Here is a 25,082-nt window from a genome sequence, read left to right on the forward strand (position 1 = left end):
AGACCGCCTAAGAAGTTCTTCCCTGGTGGCTCAGTGGTAAAGAATCCGCCTGCTAATGCAGGAGATGCAGGTTTGATCCCTGGGTTGGGAAGATCCCCTGGAGAAGGAAATGGAAACCCACTCCAGTATTCTTGCCTGGGAAATCCCATGGACAGAAGAGTCTGACAGGCTACAGTTCACTGGGTCACAAAAAAATCAGACACAACTTAGCAACTAAACAACAACACAAACAACCACCCAAGCAGACAGTGGTCTTGTCTCCAACACTCAGGCAGGTCCCAAAGGCCAACCGACTGCCCACTTGCAGCTAAACAGCAAGGTTTTTTCTCAAAGAAAGATTAAAGCAACACACCCCCAGGGCTACTACATCTCTGGTGTGATTGCAGGTATTTTCGTAATTATCTGTATTCTTGTTATGCTTTTCCTATGTTTTCAAAGAACTATATTACTTTCATACTCACTTTAAAAAGTGTTTTATGAAAATTAATTGATGAGTTTGTCACTTTTCTCATGATACCTTGTAGTCATTGGTGACAGAAGATGCAGCATTGCAAGAATGAAAAGCAGATAAAGGGAAATCAGGGAGTCCCTGGCTATCAATTCCCTGCTCAGTAACAAGTCTATTAAATTGCTTCCTTGAGGAGTCTTTGTGAGACACCCTCCGTCTTATCCCAGTGCTCTGACTGACATGGGATAGGTCTGCAGTGTAGGGACCTGGCCCTTGGGCATGGGGGCCTTGGTGAGGGGTCAGCTACCAAGACAAGAGGCAAAGCCCAAAGAGAAGGCCCACATATGAAGCTGAGTCATGAGGAACTGAGGTTAGGTGACAGATGATTTCTGAAGAAGATTCTGGAAAAACAGGAACAATATGAGCTGCTGAAAATAATGACTATTACCACAAAACCAAATTTTCCTACTTCCCCTCACCTCTCTGAAGGGCTTGTCTGCATGGCATTGGGCTGGTGAAGCTACTTAAATTTTCATTAATATAATCCTGCTTTCCCTGGGAAGGGGCCATCACCCATTACCACCTTGGTTCTAGATACAAGTAAACCAAGGGAAAAAATGTCAAATCATTTGCTTAAGAACACATATTAGATAAATTCCTGTGTTTCTTCGATAGCAAAGTGGAAATAAAACTAGTCTGTCCTGGGTACATGCAAGAGAAACGGAAGCTGCACTTCCTTCTTGCCTTTGTAACCGGGGATATTAATGCCAAAGTCAGCACCCTGTTGTAGAAAATGACTCAGCTGGGATCATTTTCCTTATGTTAGCTCAATTTTCTGATTTATTTCTAGGTATTGTGTTTTGCTTTATGAGTTTTACTCTTAAGATGGCCTTGAATCAAATGGGAGCAGAAGGGTAATTCCCAGGTTAAAAAAAGAATTTTGTCTTGTGAAGCCAACAGGAAGATTAAGGAGTTAATATTTATGCAGAACTCTGAGAACATTGGTGAGCAGTGTTTCTCATAACCAGAAGTATTATTATAACCTCTTCCATTCTGGAAGCTGGAATGCACTTATTTACTAATTAATTCCCAGTTAAGGAGTGTGTGGCTTACAACTGTCACCTTTCTCTGAGGCAAATTAAGTTTCCTTGGGAACCTACAACAGGTTCTTTATAAAGCACAGTAATGTGGGGAGAGCGGTCTGGAACTTTGGAAGTCTCACCCTTATCCGGGCTTTGCTCTCACCCAGAGGACCATCACCAACACTCTCCTCTCCCTGGGCTTCAGTCTTGTCATCTAATGATGAAAGTGCCTCTTTGGAGGAGGAGGAAATGAGGACATGCTGGCCCGCCAGCTTCCCCTAAGAGCAGGTGTGATGAGGTTGCGCCTCCCCTAGGCCTTCCAATAGCCGTGTGGGAAGACAGTGGGTAGAATGCCAGCAGGAAAAAGTCTATTTGGTGTGGCCAGATGCTGGGCATACCTCACATTTTTTTCCAAGACCACAAGTATTTCCATGCTTTGAAATTGTTTTTCCTTTTTCCTTATGTGAGCTGGAATCTGTCACCTATAACTCACATCCACTTAATATTCTTAACCTTGAGTCTTTGCATCTAAAGCTTTCTTAGAAGACCATCAACCCTAGTTCTACTATTGAGTCATTAGCTTTCGTTGTTTAGTCACTAAGTCATGTCCGATTCTTTGTGACCCCATGGACTATACAGTTCACCAGACTCCTCTAACCGTGGGATTCTCCAGGCAAGAATACTGGAGTGGATTGCCACTTCCTTCTCCAGGATATCTTCCTGAACCCAGGGATAGAACCTTGGTGGCCTGCATTGCAGGTGCATTCTTTACCATCTGGGCCACCAAGGAAGTTCCATTTATGATATCCCTAATCAATACCCTTAGCACTGTGATTGCCATATTCAGTAATATCAATTATGTAGGGAAAAAAGAGAAAAACACAAGGACACGTTGGTTCAAAAGGGAATGTGTCTAATCAGACATTCTTCTACCAAAAGAGAAAGAGTGGGGTCTCAGGACTGTGCTCTGGGCTGAGGCTAGATTCCTGAGAGTCCTTCTCTGAGCACATTTTTTTAGGCCAGATGGCCAGCCCCTTCCTGGCCTTCTGCAGCCTCTGTGACATCCCATCTCTAAGTTTCCAGTCCCGCCTTCGGTGATTCAGAGACCTGCACCTCCGCTCTGTGCCCTGGATGAGTAGTGTTCCCCTCATTTAAGCTGGGGTTATGCCCTGGACTGACTTGGCCCTGAATCTCTTAAGGTTTCCACAGTGAGGATTTTTGGGGTTGCATATAACAGAAACCAAACTCAAAGTCATATAAGCAAAAAAGCGGCATATGTTTTTGTTGTTATTTTTTTAGCCACGCTGCAGACCACGTGGGATCTTTGTTCCCAGATCAGGGATCAAACCTGTGTCCCCTGCAATGGAAGCATGGAGTCTGAACCACTGGACCACCAGGGAATTCACTCAGGGGTGTATTTTTCTTTTAATCCTGGGGTTGCTCAGGAACTCAATAGTAAAATTGCATCCAGCCTTGGCCCACGGTGAGCTCACAGGCCACGTGGGCTGGAGGTACCATCTGCTCCTTTTGCCTGTCAGCTCGACCATGAACTGTTTATGTCTCCCATCCAAGTTTCCCTGCTGAATGTCAGGAGGGGCTGAAGGACACCAGCGGTGATCAGGCATGGCCGAGTGCAGAAGGAGATGGCACTGCCTGTGGCCTGGGCCCCACCATGGCTGGGCTGAGATGTACCTGGAAGGTCCCACCTGGACCAGCAGGCCTACATCCTCGCCCACACGGCAGTGGGGCCCTGCCTCACACAGGCTGCGTGAGCATGTGGAGGAAGGGGGTGGGGTTTTCCCCTGTTCTTGAGACGTCCTTGGACTTCCCCTGTTACGCATGTTGTGTTTCAGTAAAGAGTGACCTGATCACCACCTCTCCCCCAAACAATCCATCCAGACTTCAGCAACTGATGAATCTTGGGGGAACCTCGCAGTCTCTGGAGTCTCATTCCGTCACCCAGCTCCCTTCAGTTCTCCAGCCCACACGGCAGGAGCCACAGCTGTGGGTCTCAACTCCAGGCTCTGGGAGGGACTGACTTCTCTTCCTCTGTTCCAAATCCAAAACCCCCACCAAGCACTCTTTCCCGCGTTGAGCCAAGTGCCCACGGAATGCCCAGCCCACGTCAGCCAGCCAGTGAGCTCGTGCGGGCCTGTTGGGGAGGCTCCTGTGGGGAGCGAGAAACAGAATAAAAGACAGATGGGCTGAGTTCCCTGAAATGAGTGGGGATTGTGCTGGGTGCAAAGAACTCCTCTCTCCCTTCCTCTCTGTCAAGCCCTACAACCACCGATCTGAGTTCCTCCAACCTCTTGTTTATAAATAGTTATATAACTATCCTAAAAGAGGTTTTGTTCACCCCAAAATTCTCTCTTTAGGGCATCTGTAGATGGACCGTGTAATAGGCACTCTCTGGAAAACTGAGGTTTAAATACCTCTTGAAAGTAACACCTATACCTCTGATGACAACCAGTGGCCCCAAGGAACAGGCTCTGTCACCTGGGCTCGTTTGACCCCAGCTCGTCGCTTTCACCAGAAGTAAGAAACGTGGCAAAGGTCGTAAAGGATGGAATGAAGGAATTCACAACGTCGCTGAAAGAAACAGACCCAAAGGGTACGCTCTGAAACAGGCCGCAGTGGGGCGTTCTTGGCACTTCTTCATGCTGATCCTGATCCTGCAGTGTATATAGGCCCAGTGACCGCCCCAGTGTCCACGGGCTCAGAGCACAAGGCCCCAGCGCACACAGAGGCTGACGTCCACTCTGCACTGCTGACCTTCATCACCCTTTCTTGATGAACAGCCAAACAGCATCTCTTAAAAATGAAAACGGGTATTTAATACCACCCTGAACTCTGCTGTGGAATGTGGAGGTGCACAGACTTAATTCAGTTTATAATATCTCTTTCTGACACACTTGGGAACTCTGATCAAGAAAGTGTCCAGACACAGTTCAGTTCAGTCCAGTCGCTCAGTCGTGTCCGACTCTTTGCAACCCCATGAATCGCAGCACGCCAGGCCTCCCTGTGCATCACCATCTCCCAGGGTTCACTCAAACTCACGTCCATTGAGTCGGTGATGCCATCCAGCCATCTCATCCTCTGTCGTCCCCTTTTCCTCCTGCCCCCAATCCCTCCCAGCATCAGAGTCTCTGCCAATTAAGTCAACTCTTCGCATGAGGTGGCCAAAGTACTGGAGTTTCAGCTTTAGCATCATTCCTTCCAAAGAACACCCAGGGCTGATCTCCTTTAGAATGGATTGGTTGCATCTCCTTGCAGTCCAAGGGACTCTCAAGAGTCTTCTCCAACACCACAGTTCAAAAGCATCAATTCTTCAGCACTCAGCTTTCTTCACAGTCCAACTCTTGCATCCATACATGACCACTGGAAAAACCAACCCTTCTCCAATGTTACTGGAAAAGATCTTCTGAGGTTCAGATCAGTTCAATTCAGTCACTCAGTCATGTCCGACCCTTTGCAACTCCATGGATTGCAGCACGCCAGGCGTCCCTGTCCATCACCAACTCCCAGAGCTTGCTCAAACTCATGTCTATAGAGTCAGTGATGCCATCCAACCATCTCAACCTCTGTCATCCCCTTCTCCTGTTTTCATTCTTTCCCAGCATCAGGGGCTTTTCCAATGAGTCAGCTCTTCCCAGCAGGTGGCCAAAGTATTGGAGTTTCAGCATCAGTCCTTCCAATGAATATTCAGGACTGATCTCCTTTAGGATGGACTGGTTGGATCTCCTTGCAGTCCAAGGGTCTCTCAAGAGTCTTCAACACCACAGTTCAAAAGCATTAATTCTTCAGCACTCAGCTTTCTTTATGGTCCAACTCTCACATCCATACATGACTACTGGAAAAACCATAGCTTTGATTAGACGGACCTTTGTTGGCAAAGTAATGTCTCCACTTTTAAATATGCTGTCTAGGATGGTCATAACTTTTCTTCCAAGGAGAAAGTGTCTTTTAATTTCATGGCTGCAGTCACCATCTGCAGTGATTTTGGAGCCCCAAAAATAAAGTCTGTCACTGTTTCCACTGTTTCCCCATCTATTTGCCATGAAATGATGGGACCAGATGCCATGATCTCAGTTTTCTGAATGTTGAGCTTTAAGCCAACATTTTCACTCTCCTCTTTCACTTTCACCAAGAGGCTCTTTAGTTCTTCACTTTCTGCCATAAGGGTGGTGTCATCTGCATATCTGAGGTTATTGATACTTCTCCCGGAAATCTTGATTCCAGCTTGTGCTTCATCCGGCCTGGCATTTTGCATGATGTACTTTGCATATAAGTTAAATAAGCAGGGTGACAATATACAGCCTTGACGTACTTCTTTCCCAATTTGGAACCAGTCTGTTGTTCCATGTCCAGTTCTAACTGTTGCTTCCTGACCTGCATACAGATTTCTCAGGAGGCAGGTCAGGTGGCCTGGTATTCCCATCTCTTGAAGAATTTTCCACAGTTTGTTGCAATCCACACAGTCAAAGGCTTTGGCAAAGTAAAAAAATAAAGCAGAAGTAGATGTTTTTCTGGAACTCTTTTGCTTTTTTGATGATCCAGCAGATGTTGCCAATTTGATCTCTGGTTCCTCTTGCCTTTTCTAAAACCAGCTTGAACATCTGGAAGTTCATGGTTCACATACTGTTGAAGTCTGGTTTGGAGAATTTTGAGCATTATTTTGCTAGCATGTGAGATGAGTACAATTGTGCAGTAGTTTGAACATTTTTTGGCGTTGCCTTTCTTTGGGATTGGAATGAAAATTGACCTTTTCCAGTCCTGTGGCCACTGCTGAGTTTTCCAAATTTGCTGAGATACTGAGTGCAGCACTTTCACAGCATCATCTTTCAGGATTTGAGATAGCTTAACTGGAAATCCATCACCTCCACTAGCTTTGTTCATAGTGATGCTTTCTAAGGCCCATTTGACTTCACATTCCAGGATGTCTGGCTCTAGGTGAGTGATCACACCATTATGGTTATCTAGGTCATGTATAGTTCTTCTGTGTATTCTTGCCACCTCTTCTTAATATCTACTGCTCTTTAGGTCTATATCATTTCTGTTCTTTATTGTGTCCATCTTTGCATGAAATGTGCCCTTGATATCTCTGATTTTCTTGAAGAAATCTCTAGTCTTTCCCATTCTATTGTTTTCCTCTATTTCTTTGCATTGATCACTGAGGAAGGCTTTCTTATCTCTCTTCTGGGGTGGATGTTCTTTGTTTTATGTAAAGTCTTTATTGATTTTGCTACATTATCACCTCTATTGTTTATGTTTCTGGCTTTTTGGTCACCAGGCACGTGGGATCTTAGTTCCCCCAGCTTGGACTGAACCCACTCCCTCTGTTCTGTAAGGCACAGTCTTAACCACTGGACTACCAGGGAAGCCCCTGGGGTGAACGTTCTTAATCTGGCATCTCCGACTCCCAAGGGACCTCTGGAGGGTGATCAGGGGAACCAAGACGCTACTAACGTCGGGTGTGAAAATGAACGTGTATTCTCTATGAAGTTCTTATTGTCGTCATTGTCGTTGTTGTTCAATCGCTCAGTCGTGGCTGACTCTTTGTGGCCCCATGGACTGCAGCACACCAGCCTCCCCTGTCCTTCACTATCTCAGGAGTTTGCTCAAACTCCTGTCCATTGAGTTGGTGATGCTCTCTAACGTTTTTAGCTTTCATCAGATACTCAAAGGTGGTGTGTAAGCCAAGAAAGATCTCATATGTCTGATTTCTGGAAGGATAAAAACTGACTGTCACTTGACTTTCTTCAGATGTCTCCCATCTACTAGACTTCATTCTGCAGGCCAGCACCAGAGGCAGGGGCTCACTGAGAATACAAGCTACAGAGGCAGCCTCTGAAGGACACATGGGTCCCCCTGGATACATCATACCTTGAAGAATTGTGAAAGGTGGACCAGGAGCCCAAAACACTTTGGAAATTTTTCTAGTCTGCATCTTCTATCCCTGGTGTTCCCACTAATGCCCACAGACGCAACCACAGCTCTAGGTATGTGGATCTGAAGCCTAGGTCCCCATTCTTCATATGGTCTGAACTGCATTTGAACTTGACCCTTTCTCTCAAACTCAGTGTGAATTAGGTAGAGCAGGAAACACCCAAGCCTGTCCCATTGGAGGCCTGACTGTATCCCTTGGTAACTAATAATCCCAGGCAAACCCTGAATCTTTCTAAGCTTCCACTCCCTCACGGTAATGCAGCTGGGGAGACCCACCTTGTAGGCTGGTGTGAGAATTCGAGTCTGAGGCCAACACTTTGCTCAAAATTGACATCAATCTTTCACCTCCAAATTAGATGCTGTCCAGTGTCCTTCTTTGTAAAAGTCCTGTTTCTCTTCACTGTTGTTGCTGTTCAGTCACTATGTTCATATCTGACTCTGCAACCCCATGGGCTGCAGCATGCCAGGCTTCCATATCCTTGACCATCTCCTGGAGTTTGCTCAAATTCATGTCCATAGAGTCAGTGGTGCCATCCAACCATCTCATCCTCTGCTGCCTCCTTCTCCTCTGACCCTCAATCTTTCCCAGCATCAGGATATTTTTCAATGAATCAGCTCTTCATATCAGGTGGCCAAAGTATTGGAGCTTCAGCATCAGTCCTTCCAATGAGTATTCAGGGTTGATTTCCTTTGCTGCTGCTGCTGCTGCTGAGTCACTTCAGTCGTGTCCGACTCTGTGTGACCCCATAGACGGCAGCCCACCAGGATGCCCCGTCCCTGGGATTCTCCAGGCAAGAACACTGGAGTGGGTTGCCATTTCCTTCTCCAATGCATAAAGTGAAAAGTGAAAGTGAAGTCGCTCAGTCATGTCCGACCCTCAGCGACCCCATGGACTGCAGCCTTCCAGGCTCCTCCATCCATGGGATTTTCCAGGCAAGAGTACTGGAGTGGGGTGCCATTGACTACTCCGTGATTTCCTTTAGGATTGACTGATTTGACCTCCTGGCAAACCAAGGGACTCTCAAGAGTCTTCTCCAACACCACAGTTCAAAAGCATCAATTCTTCGGTGCTCAGCCTTCTTTATGGTCCAACTCTCACATCCGTTCATGACCACTGGACAGACCATAGCTTTGACTAGACATTTACTCTAAAAAAGAGTCCGAGAGTGCCTGCTGTGCTCCAAGCTCCACAGGAGGTGCTGTGAACTGGTGTTGGACGTGACGGCGTGGGTCCCCTGGTCGGTCTTCACCTGCGACAGGAGAGCGAGAGTGACAACGAGGAGACAGACTCCCAGTGAAATAGCGCCCCCGAGTGGCGGGGAATGATTTGAAGGGAACAAGGGGCTAAAGTGAGGGATCCCAGAGCGCACCTCCCAGACAGCGCTGGCTGCGGGTCTCTCCCGAGCACGGCATCAAAGCTGAGATCTGGAGAATGGAGACAGGCAGCCATTGGGAGAGGAAGTGAGGGACGTTCCAGAGGAAATGGCATGGACCATCTGGGCAGCGAGAAGAAAGGAGCACGTGTAAGGAACCGAGAAAGGGGAAGCGCCGTGAGATGGAGCGGGAGGGAGGAGGCACAGCATGCCAGGCTGCCTCTAGGCCCAGAAGGACAGCCTGCAGGGAGCCCAGGGACGTGAGGAGATGTGGGGTTTTTTCAGTCCCCTCTGGCTTCCGGGCTGGGTGGGAAATGATTGGCTTAGGCCAGTGTGACAGCAGGGAGATGCGCTACAGACAGGTGCTGGGGTCCAGGTGACAAACAGGGCCAGCCCAGGATGGGGAAGGCCAGCCAGGTGAGGCCAGGCAGAAACCACACTTCCCATCCCCCGTCCTCCCCCACATCTCGTCACTCTTCCTTTGACAGCCTCTCCCCAGGCCCACACCTACCAACTTGCTCCCATACAGGGCAGAGAGAGAAAGACACAGAGAGGAGGAGGCAGGGAGGGAGGGAAATGCTGTGGGGAGCAGGATCTGATTTTCTAAGAAATCAATGCCAGGGTTTCTTGCACCCGCTGCCATGAGATCTGACTGCAGGGCAGGGCCAAAGTGCCCTGCCCAAAGATGACCCTAGCAAACCTTCTTTTCCAGGCCTCCAGTGAATCTTGCTGTCAATCTCAATCTCTCTCTCCCCACCTCTTGATTGTATGGTGAAACCAATAAACACATATTCAAGGGCAAATTGGAGCACTTTTAAGAGAAGATTTAGTGTCTAATCATCTCTGGCAGGTGTCATTTGTTAATGATAATTGATTAGGCAGGATACATGTGCAAGAGGGACAGTGTTTTCAAAAGATGGTGTATGCATTAAAACTCAATTTTAAATCAATTTAAGGAAGATTCCCCCCACCCCCAGGTGATATTTACATGGTATCTTTCAACCATGTGTCATTTGTTGACAGCATCACTGTTATCTCCAGGGGTTTGGGGGAGAAGTGAAAAGGATTTCTTTCCTTCTTTTTAATTTTGCATTGTTTTTTGCAGTCTGAAGCACTGAGATATTATATCACAGAGGAAAAAGGAACAGAACCGCTCGCTTGTTCCTAGTGTGGAAACCTGTGAATAAAAGAGAAATCTCTCAGTTCTACAGCAGGAAACAACAGGAGGAAATGTCAGCCTTGTTAGCCGAGGCCATCTCTCCTCGGCCTAGAACTATGAAGCTTTAAAAGATTTTACATTCCATAGAAACCTCTTTTAGCTTTCAAAAGAAACATAATACTCTGACTTGTCAGTTTAGCACGGTGGACAAACACGCTCTTGTATTGCAATCGTGTTCATTTTGTCAAAAACTTAGGCTCAAACAAAATGACATGCTCCTTTTTTTAAAAAATCTATCTTCTTTAAAAATATTCGTTTATTTATTTGGCTGCACTGGGTCTTATTTGAGGCACGTAAGATCTTCCACCTTAGTTGCAGCAGGCAGGATATTTTAGCTGTAGCAATTGGGGTCTTTAGTTGTGAGATGCGGGATCCAGTTTCCTAACCAGGGGTCGAACCCAGGCCCCCTGCATTGGGAGTGCAGAGTCTTAGTTCCCATCTTCCCATGTTCTTAATCAGGAAATGTTTCAGGAGACTCTCCAAAAATAATTCTTCTAGATTTAGGTATTTTTAAAATACTATCTCCTAACCCAGTTTTTCCCCTCAATCCACATTTTCTGATGTTCTAGCAAAACACCAATTTATAATTTAAAAAATTGGTCAACTAATTAAATATAATTAGCCAACTAATTTAACTGTAATCATATAGTAAATTAGGTTAAACGTGAAGTTTTCCAGAGTTTGTACTTCCTGCCTTCTTGGATACAAAGGTCCGCTCTCACTTGCAAATGGGCATTCTTGTTTAACTCCATTAGCTGTCCTGCCAAACACTGGGCTCCGTCCATTATTCAAAAATTAACTTTGGCTTCTATTAAGGAAAGCAAAAAGGAATTCATAAAGAGTGACTATATGCTTCCCAAACTCAGATGAAGTTTATGTTAAATAAGTAGGGCTCCATCAGCTCCATCTGAGAGTGCTGGCCAGGACAACAGAGGGCTGGGGCTCTGTGTGCTCCATTAGCAGATGCAGAACAATCTCCATGACAACCCTTCCCTTTAGCTTGATGAAGACTGGCCCTGGAGCTGTGGACTTCTGCCCTGTTGCCTTTGCTGGTCAGCAGCAGTCATCTTTCCAATGCTCAGCATCTGTCTGCCAAGGATCTGTGAACAGCTGCCATGAGGTCTTTTACTGAACTCAGGTTCAACTGCTCGCCTCTCAAAAGTCTACACTCGAGAGACAAGTGTTAGCAGGCAAGAAAAGATTGCTTTATCCAGGAGGTCAGCCACTTGGAGAGAAGGCAGGCTCATCTCCAAAAGCCAGTTCCCCACTGCCAATCATGGGCAAGAGCTTCTAAAGGGGAGTTTCAGGGGTGTGTAGGAAGAGAGAGAGGGCTACATGCAGAGCAGCACGGTGAGCTCAGATAATCATCTTGAAATAGGTCATGTGGTGGTCTGATCAGCGCCATCTTGATTGTTTTAAGTACAATTAATCTTCAACTCTAGGGCTGGTTTATTCCCATTTCTTTGAGGCCAGTTCTCAGAATTGAGCAAGATGGAGCAGTCTTTGTCATGACTACAATCTGGACATCATGTAGTTAACTTCTTCCACCTGATAGGGTTTTAGTATCTGCAAAACATCTCAAAAGATATGGTTCAGAATTTTATCTATAGCCCTGGAGGAGGAACTAAAGGTCTTTGACTTTGTTTAATGGCTAAATCAGCCAACCCTAAATGAGATTAACCCTGAATATTCATTGGACGGACTGATGCCTGAAGCTCCAATACTTTGGCCACCTGATGTGAGGAGCTGACTCATTGGAAAAGACCCTGATGCTAGGAAAGATTGAGGGCAGGAGGAAAAAGAGGCAACAGAGGATGAGATGGTTGGATGGCGTCACCGACTCAATGGATATGAGTCTGAGCAAACTCAGGGAGATAAGTGAAGGACAGGGAAGCCTGGCTTGCTGCTGTCCATGGGGTCACACAGAGTCGGACACGACAGAGCGACTGAACAACAAATCATTTTTTTTTGTCTTGCTTGACTGTTTTCCTTCACGTTTTTATTTTCTCATTTCTCTGATGAAATTTATCCTTTGGCTAAAGTTTTTCTATAGACAAGAGGCAGCCTGAGAGCATGGCAGGGTCGGGGCGGGGGAGGGGGGCGGTGGTGCGCTGGTGTCTGTCCTGGGAAGGCCCCATAGGGTCCTGCTCAGCCTGACTCTGGTTCCCTTAGCAGAGGAGTGGGGATCAGATACTGCTTTCCGGTTTGTCCCGTCAGAGCTGGTGCCTTTCATGCTGTCGAAGCTGCTGGCAGGATTTGCCAAGAGTGGCTTGAATCACAAGGGTCCAGAAGAGGAGTAGTCCTCAGCGGCTGTGGTGTGCTGGAGACAGATTTTAACAGCTCACAAGATCCAATTAGTAAATCTTCCGGAATTTTGCAAGCAAGTTGTTAAACTCTTGGTAATTTGAAATCAGCCACAGTGGGAATGTTTACACCAGGGAAATGGGCAAATGTTAAAAACCCAAGGTTTGGGTTTGTTTTTTTTCTCCGTAGAGCTAGTTATTAAATATTTATCCACATACACGTGGGGCTGGGTCATCTCTTGGCAGCCAGGAGAATCAGGCATGTGGTTCCTAATTGCTTTCCCAAGCTGCTGGAGAGCCCAAGAAGATGGTGCTGTGGGGGATCTGATTTCCCAGAAGAAAGTGTGACTGAAGCCAGAGGTTATATCAGAGATACTGTTCCATTTAGCCTTGAAAACATGAGTCACTACAGTTGCCTTTCACAGACTCAAACTGCATAATAAATGTCTGAGACAGCTCAAAAGACCACATCGTGGTTTTCTTTCATTTTCAATATTGCTTCTCTGGGAATCTGCAGGATGACCTTGAATGAAAAGGTGAAGTTGAAGTAAGTGGCTAATAAGACTACTCTATATTCCATTTCCTGGGAAAGAGGTGGATTTCTGAGTGAATGCTTAAATGACATCCAAGGTTAATTGCAGGACAGAACGATGATAGAAGCGCATTAAAGGTAAACATGCCGTCAGATAGAAATGTCACTGTGGCAGATGCCGTTGCTGCCCTCAGTGGCCTTGAGTTGCATCTTTGAAATGAAGGTATGCCCACCCCACTCTCAGCCAGCATCTGCACCTCCTTGCCTGAGGATTTTGTGCTGGAGAATTCAAGCTCCCAGAAGGCAACTCTCAACAAAAGGGAATCAGTTTGGAAATTCCCCAGCGCCTGGGTTGGGACACGCATTCTGTATTTTCACCCAAATCTCCTTGCAGTTTAAGGTCCAGGGCCCCACGTGGCAGCTGGCTTGATAAGGCAGTCTTTGTCAGGTTTCCTGCCTTTCACATCTCATTTCTCCATTTTCCATGAGGCTTCCTAGGATTACCTCCCAAGGAAACTCCTGGAGCTGCGATTCTTGTCCCACCCAGAGCCTCCATTCAAAGAATATGGTCTAAGATGGTGCCTTTCACTGACCCCTCACTCACCCAAGACTCGATCATATGTGCACCCCGGTCTCCAAAAGGGGCCAGACCTGTGCCGAGACACAGTGATAGTATATTTCAACCAGAGTTATTCTCCCTACACTTCACCTACAGCTGGACATGTGTCACATCATGCTGCTTGTAATTAAACCCATCTGAGGCTCCATCTCATTCTCAAGCCCTCAACCAATGTCCCACGGGGTTCTGAGGACTGAATTAAGAATGAGGACTTTTTAAAGTTTTATTATGTAAATTTTCAAGCGCACACAGAATTAAAGCTAACAGTATAATGAATCCTTGTTCTCATTACCCAACTTCAGTATTATCAACATATGGCTATTCCCTTTATGCTTATACCCTAGATTCTATTTTTTCTGGATTATTTAAAAGCAAATCCAAGGTATTACCTCATTTCATCTGTAAATATTTCAAAGTCTCATAAAAAATAAGAGCAATTTCTAAAACATATCACTAACATCACACTAAATAATGAAGGAAAGAAAAACTCCTCCCTAACATCAGAACGAGACAAGGATGACCCTCCTGTTGCTTCTTTTGAACATTGTACTGGAGGTTCTGGCCAGGGCAATTAGGCAAGAAAAAGAAATAAAAGCCATACCAATTTGAAAAGAAGAAGTAAAAGTATCTTTATTTGTAGATGACATGATCTTGTATATAGAAAATCCTAAAGAAATCCATTCTAAAGGAGATCAGTCCTGGGTGTTCACTGGAAGGACTGATGTTGAAGCTGAAACTCCAGTATTTTGGCCACCTGATGCGGAGAGCTGACTCATTAGAAAAGACCCTGATGCTGGGAGGGATTGGGGGCAGGAGGAGAAGGGGATGACAGAGGATGAGATGGTTGGATGGCATCACCGACTCAATGGACATGGGTTTGAGTGAACTCCAGGAGTTGGTGATGGACAGGGAGGCCTGGTGTGCTGCGGTTCATGGGGTTGCAAAGAGTCAGACACTACTAAGCGATGAACTGAACTGAAAGAATTATTAGAAATAATAAATGAGTTCACCAAAGTTTCAGGATAAAATATTGACATTAAAAATCAATTATTTTTCTCTATACTAGCAATTTTAAAATGATGTTTTAGAAAGCAATCCCATTTACAATAATATCAAAAAATAAAATACTCAGAAATAAATTTAACAAAAGAAATGGAAGAATTGAACATTGATAACTATAAAATAGCATTGCAAGAAATTAAACAGAAAGACATCCTATGTTCATGGATTAGAAGACTTAACGTTGTTTAGATGGTAAAACTCCCCCAAACAACCTACAGATTCAGTGCAATCCCTATCAAAATCCCAACTTTATTTCTTATAGAAATAGACAAATTAATCCTAAAATTCATAAGGAAGTGTAAGAAAAGCCAAGACAAATTTTTTTAAGTAGGGACAAAGTTGGAGAACTCACATATTCCTCTTTTAAAATTTACTGCAAAGTAATAGCAATCAAACATAAAGATCACACATCTACGGTCCACTGATTTTTGCAAGGGTGCCAAGACAGCACAGCAGGTAAAGAGTGGTCTTTTCTATAAATGGTGCTGGGACACTGGGCATCTGCATGCAAAAGAATGACCTCAGACTCCTATCTCATAACACATGCAAAAATGAACTCAGATGAAGCACAGACTTTAATGTAAGAGCTAAAGCGATAAAACACGTACAAGAAAGGTTACCAGTAAATCTGTGTGGCTTTCAGTTAGGCCGAATCTTCTTAGATAGAACACAAAAGCAAAGGGAACCAAAGGGAGAAAAAAACAGATAAATTGGATTTTACCAAACTTAAAAATTTTTCATACTTCAAAGGATGCTATCAAGAAGGAAAATACAGTCTACAGACTATGACAAAGTACCTGCAAATCAAGTATCTGGTAAGGGTCTAGTATACACAACATATAAAGAACCCTTACAACTCAATAAAAATTCAATTTTTAAATGGACAAAGAATTTGAATAGACAATTCTCCAAAAAAGATATACAAATGACCAATCAGCACATGAAAAGTACTATTAGTCAATAAGGAAAAGCCTATCAAACATGAAATACCACTTCACATCCACTAAATGGCTGCAATTAAAAACGATGGATAATAACAACTGTTGGGGAAATTGGAGCCCTTATACACTGCTGAAGAGAATATAAAATGGTGCAGCTGCTGTGAAAACAGTTTGGAAATTTTTTTATCAAGTTCAACAGAGAGTTTCCGTTTGATTCAGCAATTCCATTCCTAAGTATATATGAAAGACAAATGCAAACATATGTCCACACAAAAACTTGTACACAGGTTACTCATAACAGCCACAAAGTAGAAACAACTCAAATGTCCATAAACTAATAAACAGATTAACAACACGTGGTATATCCTTACAATGGAATATTATTCAGCTGCAAAAAACAGTGATGTACTGACAGATGCAACAGCACAAGTGAGCTTTTTTATGGTAAGTGAAAGAAAGCAATCGCAAGAGACCATATCTTACGTAACTCCATCTATATGAAATGTCCAGAAGAGACAAATCCTTAGAAACAGAAGGTTGACTAGTTGGAACTAGGGGGAATCAAGAGTGACTGATAATGAAGTATGGGGTGTCTTTGGTTGGGGAGGGTGACAAACATGTTCTAAAATCAGACCATGATACTAGTCACACAATTATGTGAATGTATTAAAACTACTAAATTATACACCAAATAGTATGTGAGTTATATATCAATAAAACTGTTTTTAAAAGAAGGCATTAGGCTCTTTCTGGGAAGAAGAGTTAAAACATGAGAGAGATTTGTGGCTGGCTTTGAAGATGGAGAGGGGGCCATCTGAGGAAGAATGGGGACAATTTCCAGGGGCAGAAATCAGGCATCGAGGAAATGGGGATCTCAGTCCTACAACCACATGGAGCTAAATTCAGGCAGCAACCCGAATGATCCTAGAGGCCGAGTCTTGTCCAGAACCTTCGAAACAAAGTCCTAACAGCACCCCGATTTCTGCCGTCCAAGACCCTGAGGAGAGGACCAGCCCTGCCTCTCCCAGACTGCTGTTCTGCAGAACTAGGAGCTGATAAATAAGCTCTCTTTTAAGCTGCTAAGTTTGTGGTAAATTCATTGGCATGCAGCAAAAACCAATACAGCCTGCTGTTAATGGTATGGATTTTCTCTCACTCTTCAAACCATGTTGCCACTCTCTGCCTGCAAACTTGTCAAACAGGAATTTTTAGAAATAGTGAAGCAGGAGACCTCAAATACATGAAATTTGTGAGGGGTTATCTGTAACATTCAGCACTCTGAAAAGATGTAAAAGGACACTGAAGAGAAGTAAAATAAAAATTGATTTAAAAAGTAAAGGTATGACAAAAGATAAAATGTTTTATCATTAAGTATTAAAGGGCAAGGGATTAAAATGCAATCTAAACATTTTATGCCACTATAAAAATAGTAAACCTCCAAAGTGATGAGAATCCAAAAGGAAATCTACTAAATATTAAAGTCACAAACTAAAAGGCAATTTGCGTCTTCCAGTTTATTGAGATATAGCTGATGTGCAGCACTGTATAAGTTCAGGGTATACGGCACAGTGATTTGACTTACGTGAAATGACTACTGAAAGGCAACTTTAGAAGTTAAAGATTATTTTAAAACTTTTTAGAGATTAATTTTTAAGAACACAGATTTCAAAAATTGAAAGTAGAACCATTTTCAAGAAAAGAATAGAAATTCTAAAGCTTCTTAATTAAAAAAGAATTAGAAGTTAAATAAGCAGGACCTTATAATCAATGGCACACCACTCCAGTACTGTTGCCTGGAAAATCCCATGGACGGAGGAGCCTGGTAGGCTGCAGTCCATGGGGTTGCTGAGTCGGACACGACTGAGCGACTTCACTTTCACTTTTCACTTTCATGCATTGGAGAAGGAAATGGCAACCCTCTCCAGTGTTCTTGCCTGGAGAATCCCAGGGACGGGGGAGCCTGGTGGGCTGCCGTCTATGGGGTCGCACAGAGTCAGACACGACTGAAGCAACTTAACAGCAGCAGCCTAATCAAAATCATTGTTTCAATACAATAATCCAACACTCCCCAGAGGCAAGGTCATCAACACCTGAGATCCCAAGAAGGTAGGGAAAACACGAAGCACTGGGGCAAGGTGGGCGCCTGACAGGGTGTGCCAGCCCTCGGTCTCAGGGGCTAATGGCTACTTAGGGCCAGAACGACCCTGTGTCCCAAATCCTGTCCATTTCACTCTCTGGCCGATGATGCAGACTGCTGTCCGGAGAGCTGGTGCATTCAGAAGCCCTCAAAGCTTTCAGAGCACAGCTTTGTCCAGACCATGCTCACCCCTGCCTCCACCCAGAATCCAGGGCTCCTGTCTTCTGCTGGGGGCCTGTGCCCTGCATGGAGGGTTAGCTCCCCTGGGCCTGGGGAGGCCTACCATCCTCTGGAAGCTGCCCTCAGCCCCTCATCTCTCTCAAGGCATCTATCAGGTGCATTCTGCTCCACAAAAAGCCTGCCCTGGTATCGAAATTCTCCTATAGAAGCTTGGATCCCTTGGACACAAAACTCCCATTGTTGACCATGACCTAACCCTGACCCCAGGAAAACTCAGGCCACGCCCTCCACAGACACCCATGGAGGAAACCCAAAGACCTAAGGTGGCCCAGAAACCTCTAAAGAAGCTGAACATGGTTAGTCTCCGGGGGTAGGACAGGACAACGCCTGTCCACAAGCCCTTAGTTCACTGTGGCTAAAGCAATCACTATGGGACTCAAGACGCACAAGCCCCACGTGAAAACCAGCACACATGCTCTTTCCCTCCTGACTCAGAGGCCCAGGTCTGAAGCATCACCAAGGGGTTCACCGTGCTTGCTCGCCACCCGCCCACTGTGGAGGGGTGCCCAGAATACGCCCCTCTCCTCCTGGCTCTCATATAATTATCCCGTGGTTCCTCTTTGTAAATATCATGATGCACGGGGGGCCTGCTGCAGAGGAAGTGGAGGAGCCACACTGCAAGGTCTCCAGGTCACACCCAGAGAGGAGCTCAGCCTCTCCTGCAAAGGTGCTGGGATCTTTGCCCAGAGCTCATTAAAAAAGAGCCTGGGTCTTTCAGAATACGGCAATCACCCAGCTCCCAGGCGTCAAATTCCTCTGTTTCTCAGGAGCGCACTAGTGAGGTCCCACCAATCTCCGAGTCAAAGGAACATATAACTGCCCTCCAAGAGAAGGTTGGGATAAAGGCATGGCTCTTCTCTAGCTGAATGTCAGCCTTTCTTCCAGGAGAGGTGGATGGTGAAAGTGCAGTAACCCTCAAAGAGGGACAGCACACAAAGCCCAAGCCTTTGAAGGCAGCAGTATTCCCAGGAGAGGGCAGAAACGAACAAGAACAGGGAGAAGACAAACACGACAAGCGCCTGCACTAACAGGGGTACATGTCTAAATGCATATGATTTAGAAGCGCTTCCCTGGTGCCTCAGTCGGTACAGAATCTGCCTGCAATGAAGGAGACCTGGGTCTGATCCCTGGGTCAGGAAGATCCCTTGGGGAAGGGGATGGAAACCCACTCCAGTATTCTTGCCTGGAGAATTCCATGGACAGAGGAGCCTGGTGGGCTACAGTCCATAGGACTGCAAAGAGTCAGATATGACCAAGCGAATCTCACAAAGGCAGGGGTCCCCATCTCAGGATCTTGCTGCCAACCCCCACAGGTCAATTCCTGTTTGCTTTCAGAATCATCTCCCTAGCTTGTCATATAAATAGAAACCTGGTTAAGACCTCTTTCTGAGAGATGTTTACTCCATATCACTGTATCGTAAGGAGAGAGATGTCACCATATTCATGATGGGTCCACATGGGCCTAATGGATCTTGGACGCAGGGCAGAGACGAAAGGCAATCTGGTGCATTGAACAAGGTTATCGTGCCCTACAGTGAATGAAACCACAGTGGCTGTACCAGCCAGCATCCTGGCAGGACACAGATGTTTCCTGGGAACACAGGGAAAGAATGAAGAGGTGTGGGCGGGATAAGTGGACACACAGAGGATGCTGTGGCTCCCAGAGCCCTGCAGGGATGTGCATTGTCGTTGCCATCACCACCCAAGGTGGAAGGGGTGGAAATGGCCCAACAAAAGCCCAGTGAGAGTGGCAGCCGTGGGGATGGGGCTGCCTGCAAGGAACCAGAGTCGTACAGGGATCCAGCTTCTGCCAGAGGAAGGCAGCCCAGAGCAGAGCAGGAGAGGCAAGGATCCACCCAGCTCCCTCTCTCTGCTCCAGCTGTCAGCTACTGCCTCCCGAACGCCAAAGCCAGTGGGAAGCCAGCCAATAAGGAAGACAGCAGTGCAGACTGTAGGAGTGAGCCTCCTGGTTGCAGAGCAGAGAAGGGTGTGGGATGGATGGGAGGAATGGGGCAGAGAGTAACCATGCAGTGATCACTGATATTTAACTAAGAAAGTGCCGGGAAAATACCCTGATGCTGGGAAAGATTGAAGGCAGGAGGAGAAGGGGACAACAGAGGATGAGATGGTTGGGTGGCATCACCAACTCAATGCACATGAGTTTGAGCAAGCTCTGGGAGATAGTGATGGACAGGGAGGCCTGGCGCGCTGCAGTCCATGGGGTCACAAAGAGTCGGACACGACTGAGTGACTGAGCTGAACTGAAGACAGTGCCGCTCCTGTAGGACCGAGTTTCTCCACTATGACACGGTCAGCATGGGGGCAGAGCCCTCTTTGCTGTCCTGGGCAACATGAGATGTGCTAACAGCATCCCTGGACTCTGCTCACTAGATGCCAGGAACAGCCCCCCAGTTGTGGCACCAAAACAGTCTCCAGACATTGCCAATTGTTCCCTGGAGCAGCGGGCAAATGCAAAATGCAGCCCCAGCTGAGAACCACTGCTGTAGTAAGAGTATGTGACCACAAGACGAGAAGGTCAGGCTTCATATGAGTGCGTGCATGCTCAGTCTGTCCGACTCTTTGTGACACCATGGATGATAGTCCACCGGGCTCCTCTGTTCATGGGATTCTCCAGGCCAGAACACTGGAGTGGGTTGCCATTTTCTCCTCCAGGGGATCTTCCCAACCCAGGAATTGAACCCAGGTCTCCTGAATTGCAGGCAGATTCTTTACTCTCTGAGCCACATAACAAAAGCGTCAACAGTAAGAAAAAAAGCTTTTGTGAAGCCCCACACTGCACCTTCCCTAGTGACTGCCCCAGTTCAGAGAGAGATGACGTGGACAATGAACTAAAGAGACTTGTAAGGTAGACAACAAAATCAATGTGAAAACCCTCCTACTAGAAATGTGGGGAAATACAGCTAAAAAGAAAAAAATAATGCATGAACTAGAGGCCACGTGGTAGGCGTGTGGACTGCCCTGCACAGCGCTGGAGCAGGAGAGGGGGCTCACACAAACCAGGAAGCAGAGGACAAGTTTTGCAGGAGGCTTTGCAGGAGTGAAATCTCAGGAGACTGAGATGCACATACAAAGTCAGGGCTCTTAATGTAGTGGCTGGGAAAAAATGTCCTAGCCAGGCCAAGGAAAGGACAGGAAGTAGATGACTCGCTAGACTCTGGGAGGGGAAAATGCCTTCCTTAGCCTTCTTCATTTGATGCCATAGTTAGAGGAACCTTTAAGCTGAGACGTTAGTGGGAGAAAACCAAAAACATTGTACAGGAGCAAAAGCCCAGCCTAGGTGCTGACTGAGTTAAACAGAAAACCCCATGGATTCCACTAAGGAAGAAAATGCCCTGGCAATGAACTTGAAATAAAATATAGAACACTCGACTTTGATGGAAACTCAGCAGACGAGCATTAAATATCCTACATCAGACAGCAGAAACTACAGACAACAAGAGGAGTCAAAATCACACAAAAAGAGCAAGACTCTAGAAATTAAAAAGGACAGGTTTGAAAAGAGAAATGAACTACTAGAATTTTAAAATGTTGTTGCTGCTGTTGTTATTCAGTCGCTTGGTCGTATCCAACTCTTGAAAAGCAAAACTCCATGGAAGAGTTTTAAGATTAGAAGCAGCAGAATTGCACTTCTGAGCCAATTATAAGACGTCAAAGTGAGGGGCTGTCTGATTTTACCATTGAAATAATATCATAGCAACTAAAGGATCATCAATCCTTAAGGAAATCAACCTTGAATATTCACTGGAAGAGCTGATGCTGAAGCTGAAGCTCCAATTCTTTGGCCACCTGATGTGAAGAACTGACTCATTTGAAAAGACCTTGATGCTGGGAAAGATTGAAGGGGGGAGGAGAAGGGGATGACAGAGGATGAGATGGTTGCATGGCATCGCTGACACAATGGATGTGTTTGAGCAAATTGCAGGAGATAATGAAGACAGGGAAGCCTGGTGTGCTGCAGTCCATGGGGTCACAAAGCATCAGACATGACTGAACGACTGAACAACAGCAACAACTAAAGGCTACTTCCTGTGAGGTTAGTGACAACTATGCAGAAATGAATCCTAAGGCCAAACTTGAGGAACTATGGGTTGCATACTGCCCACTGCACAGTAGAAGACCTTACTGATAGGAAAATGGATCAGTTCATCCATGCAATAGACTAACTCACAGTATGAAGTTGTGTTTAATGTAATTTCTTAATGAGGACTCCTTTGCAGAGTTATTTCCTTGCATCCCTATCTCACTTCTTTCTGGAACAAGCCACAAATTTACAGAATCAGAAAGGTGGTAAGGACTTCACTGCCTGTGAATCAATGTCATGTGATGTTTTCTGAGAAACTCCCACCAGCATTTATTCATTCCACAAATGCTTATTGAGTATCTACCATATACTGTCTATTCTGATGGAGGAGGAGGAAGGAGAGGAGGGATCAGGGAGAGGAAGAACAGGAGAAGAAGAAGAAGGGGAAGGCGATGAGGAAAAAGAAGTAAATTACATTGTATGTTGACAGTGGTAAAGGTTTTGATGAAAAGAAATAGAAATATGGGCCCCTTACCCCAGCGTACGTGTTGGCAAGGCAACCATGACCAACTCTTCGTTATTGTAAATTTCCCATAAATAAGCAGACATTTTTCTACTGCTTTTCTTGCTGGCTTTCATGTTCTCCAAGCTATCAGTGTGATATAAACTAAAACCTAGGCACATGGTCATCTTTCTTTCTTGTTGCTGCTTAAGTCACACACACAGAGACTGCCTGAGATGGACTGCTCAGCCTGGGACAGCCCTCCAGAGTAAGGCATGGAGAAGCAGGACAGTCATCAGCCTGTCAGGTAATGCTACAGCCCACCCTTCGCCCAGGTCAACAATCAGAAGCATTAATGAAGTCTGAAACCGAACTGAAAGCCCAGGGGTTGCTCTGCAGCCAAGAGGACCCCCAGGTCTCTGGACAGCAAAATCCACAGCTAGCTGGCTCCCAGGGGAGACGCGTTTGTCCTCGTGGGAACTCACTGAATGGCAGGGAATAGTCCCTTGGGATGGTGCATGCTTAATAGAGACCGCTGACATTTCTGCACAGTAACCCAGCCCCTCCCTCCCCACACATGGAAAAGGCCGCTCAGGATGAGCAGGGAAAGATGGATGAGAGAGGGGAAAGAACCAACCATAACGTGGATTTCAGGTTAGGGTGACAACAGACGCGGGTCCTCCACTGAGGCACCTGCTGGAAGGGAGCGTGAGCTGGAACAGACAAGAAAAGAGTTCCAGCATCAGCCTCCAGGAGACAACTCTGCCGTGAGACCCATTTTCAGACTTCTGGGTGGCAGCAACGTAGAATAATAAATCTGTGTTGTTTTAAGTCACTCCGCTTTCTGTCCTTTGTCAGAACCCAGCACAGGAAACTAGCACAGGCACCTTCAGAGCATTGCACTCCGCAGCGACTCGCCTGGGCACATCTGTCCCCTCCACCAGTGCTCACTGCCATGGGAGACGGCCACGGACCAAACACACGCGTCCCCGCCACTGTGAGCTCACAACCTACGGGGAAGACCGACAGAAAGCAAGATAGTTTCCACTTATTTCCTGAAAACCCCTAAAGGGAAGCAGAGTGACCCCCGCCCCCACCCAGGGGCTGTGGAGGGGCAGGCATAGTCAGGGAGGGCCTCTCTGAGGTGGTGACATTCGGGTTGAACTCAGAAGGAGGTGAGTGAACTGGGTATGGAAGAGCCAGAGAGCCCGTTCCAGGCAGAGGACACAGTGAGTGGAGGCCAGAGGGGCAGTGAGCTCCAGGTAGAGGAAGAAGACCCTCGTAGACAGACAGAGAGGCAAGTGCTACTACTTTAGGGGGGAAGAGATTGCATGAGGGGCCAGACGACTTGCAGGGTCAGATCACAGGAGTTACTCAGTAAACGTAAAATGAAGGAGATCTGGGTGAAACCTTACATCCATGTGAGATGTCCTAGGGGCTGGTTCTCTGAAGAACCCACACTCTGCTCCCATTCATAACTGATACACACAACTCATCCTTCCCACTGGAATAAAAAAGTTGTTGCATATCAAGACCAATTTAAAATACTAACATGGGGCTTCCCCGGTGGCTCAGTGGCAAAGAATCTGCCTGCCAATGCAGGAGACACGGGTTCTGTCCCTGGTCTGGGAAGATCCCGCATGCAGCGGAGCAGCTAAGCCCGTGAGCCACAGCTATTGAGCCTGAGCTCTAGAGCCCGGGAACTGCAAGTACTGAGCCCCCGAGCCACAGCTGCCAAGGCCCGCGCACCCAGAGCCCCTGCTCCACAACAAGAGGAGCCACTGCAGTGAGGAGCTCGTGCTCGGCAACTAGAGAAGAGACCCCGCTCTCCACACCCAGAGAAAAGCCTGCACAGCAGCATAGACCTAGCGCAGTCAAAACTAAGTGAGCTACTGTGCTCAGTCGCTTCATTCATGTCTGACCCATGGACTGTAGCCCACCAGCCTCCTCCGTTCCTGGGGTTCTCCAGGCAAGAACACTGGAATGGGTTGCCATGCCCTCCTCCAGGGGATCTTCTCCGCCCAGGGACTGAATCTGCATCTCCTCCATCTCCTACATTGCAGGAAGATTCTTGACCACTGAGTCACCTGGGAAGCCTGGAGTCTCAGCAACGGAGAATTCAATAAATTAAAACATTTTTTTAAAATATTAACATTGTGTTAGGTTGACCTATGAATTAACTTGGTATAAGCCAGGCTAAGTTGTAGATGAATGGAATAAAGGACCATCTGGAAAAAGAACTGAATAAAGAAAAAAAACTTATTTTGGAAAATAGGAAGTGAGAAATCTAATAATCCCTTGCAGAGTTAGAGGGGCTGTGAATGAAGGCAGATCTGAGTATCAGCCGCAGTAGTATTCTGTTTTTGATGGTGATGAATATATTTTCCTATGTAAACTGAGGTGCCATTCCTGTGGAACTCAAACACCCTTTCACTTGACTATTTTGAACTTTATTTAACTCCCACTATGCATTAAAAAAAAAGTGTCTCAAAAATTCCAATTCTAGGAATGTTGTCTAAGTGGTCAGCACAAAGATTTACCCATAAAGAGATTCATGATATCATTTTCACAGTGGCAAAGATACAGAAACACAAAATTCACAGATGGGTAAAATAATTTATAGAACATTCAGAGAG

The sequence above is a fragment of the Bos mutus genome, chromosome 3, assembly GCF_027580195.1.
Source record: "Bos mutus isolate GX-2022 chromosome 3, NWIPB_WYAK_1.1, whole genome shotgun sequence".
In the NCBI taxonomy this organism is placed as follows: Eukaryota; Metazoa; Chordata; class Mammalia; order Artiodactyla; family Bovidae; genus Bos; species Bos mutus.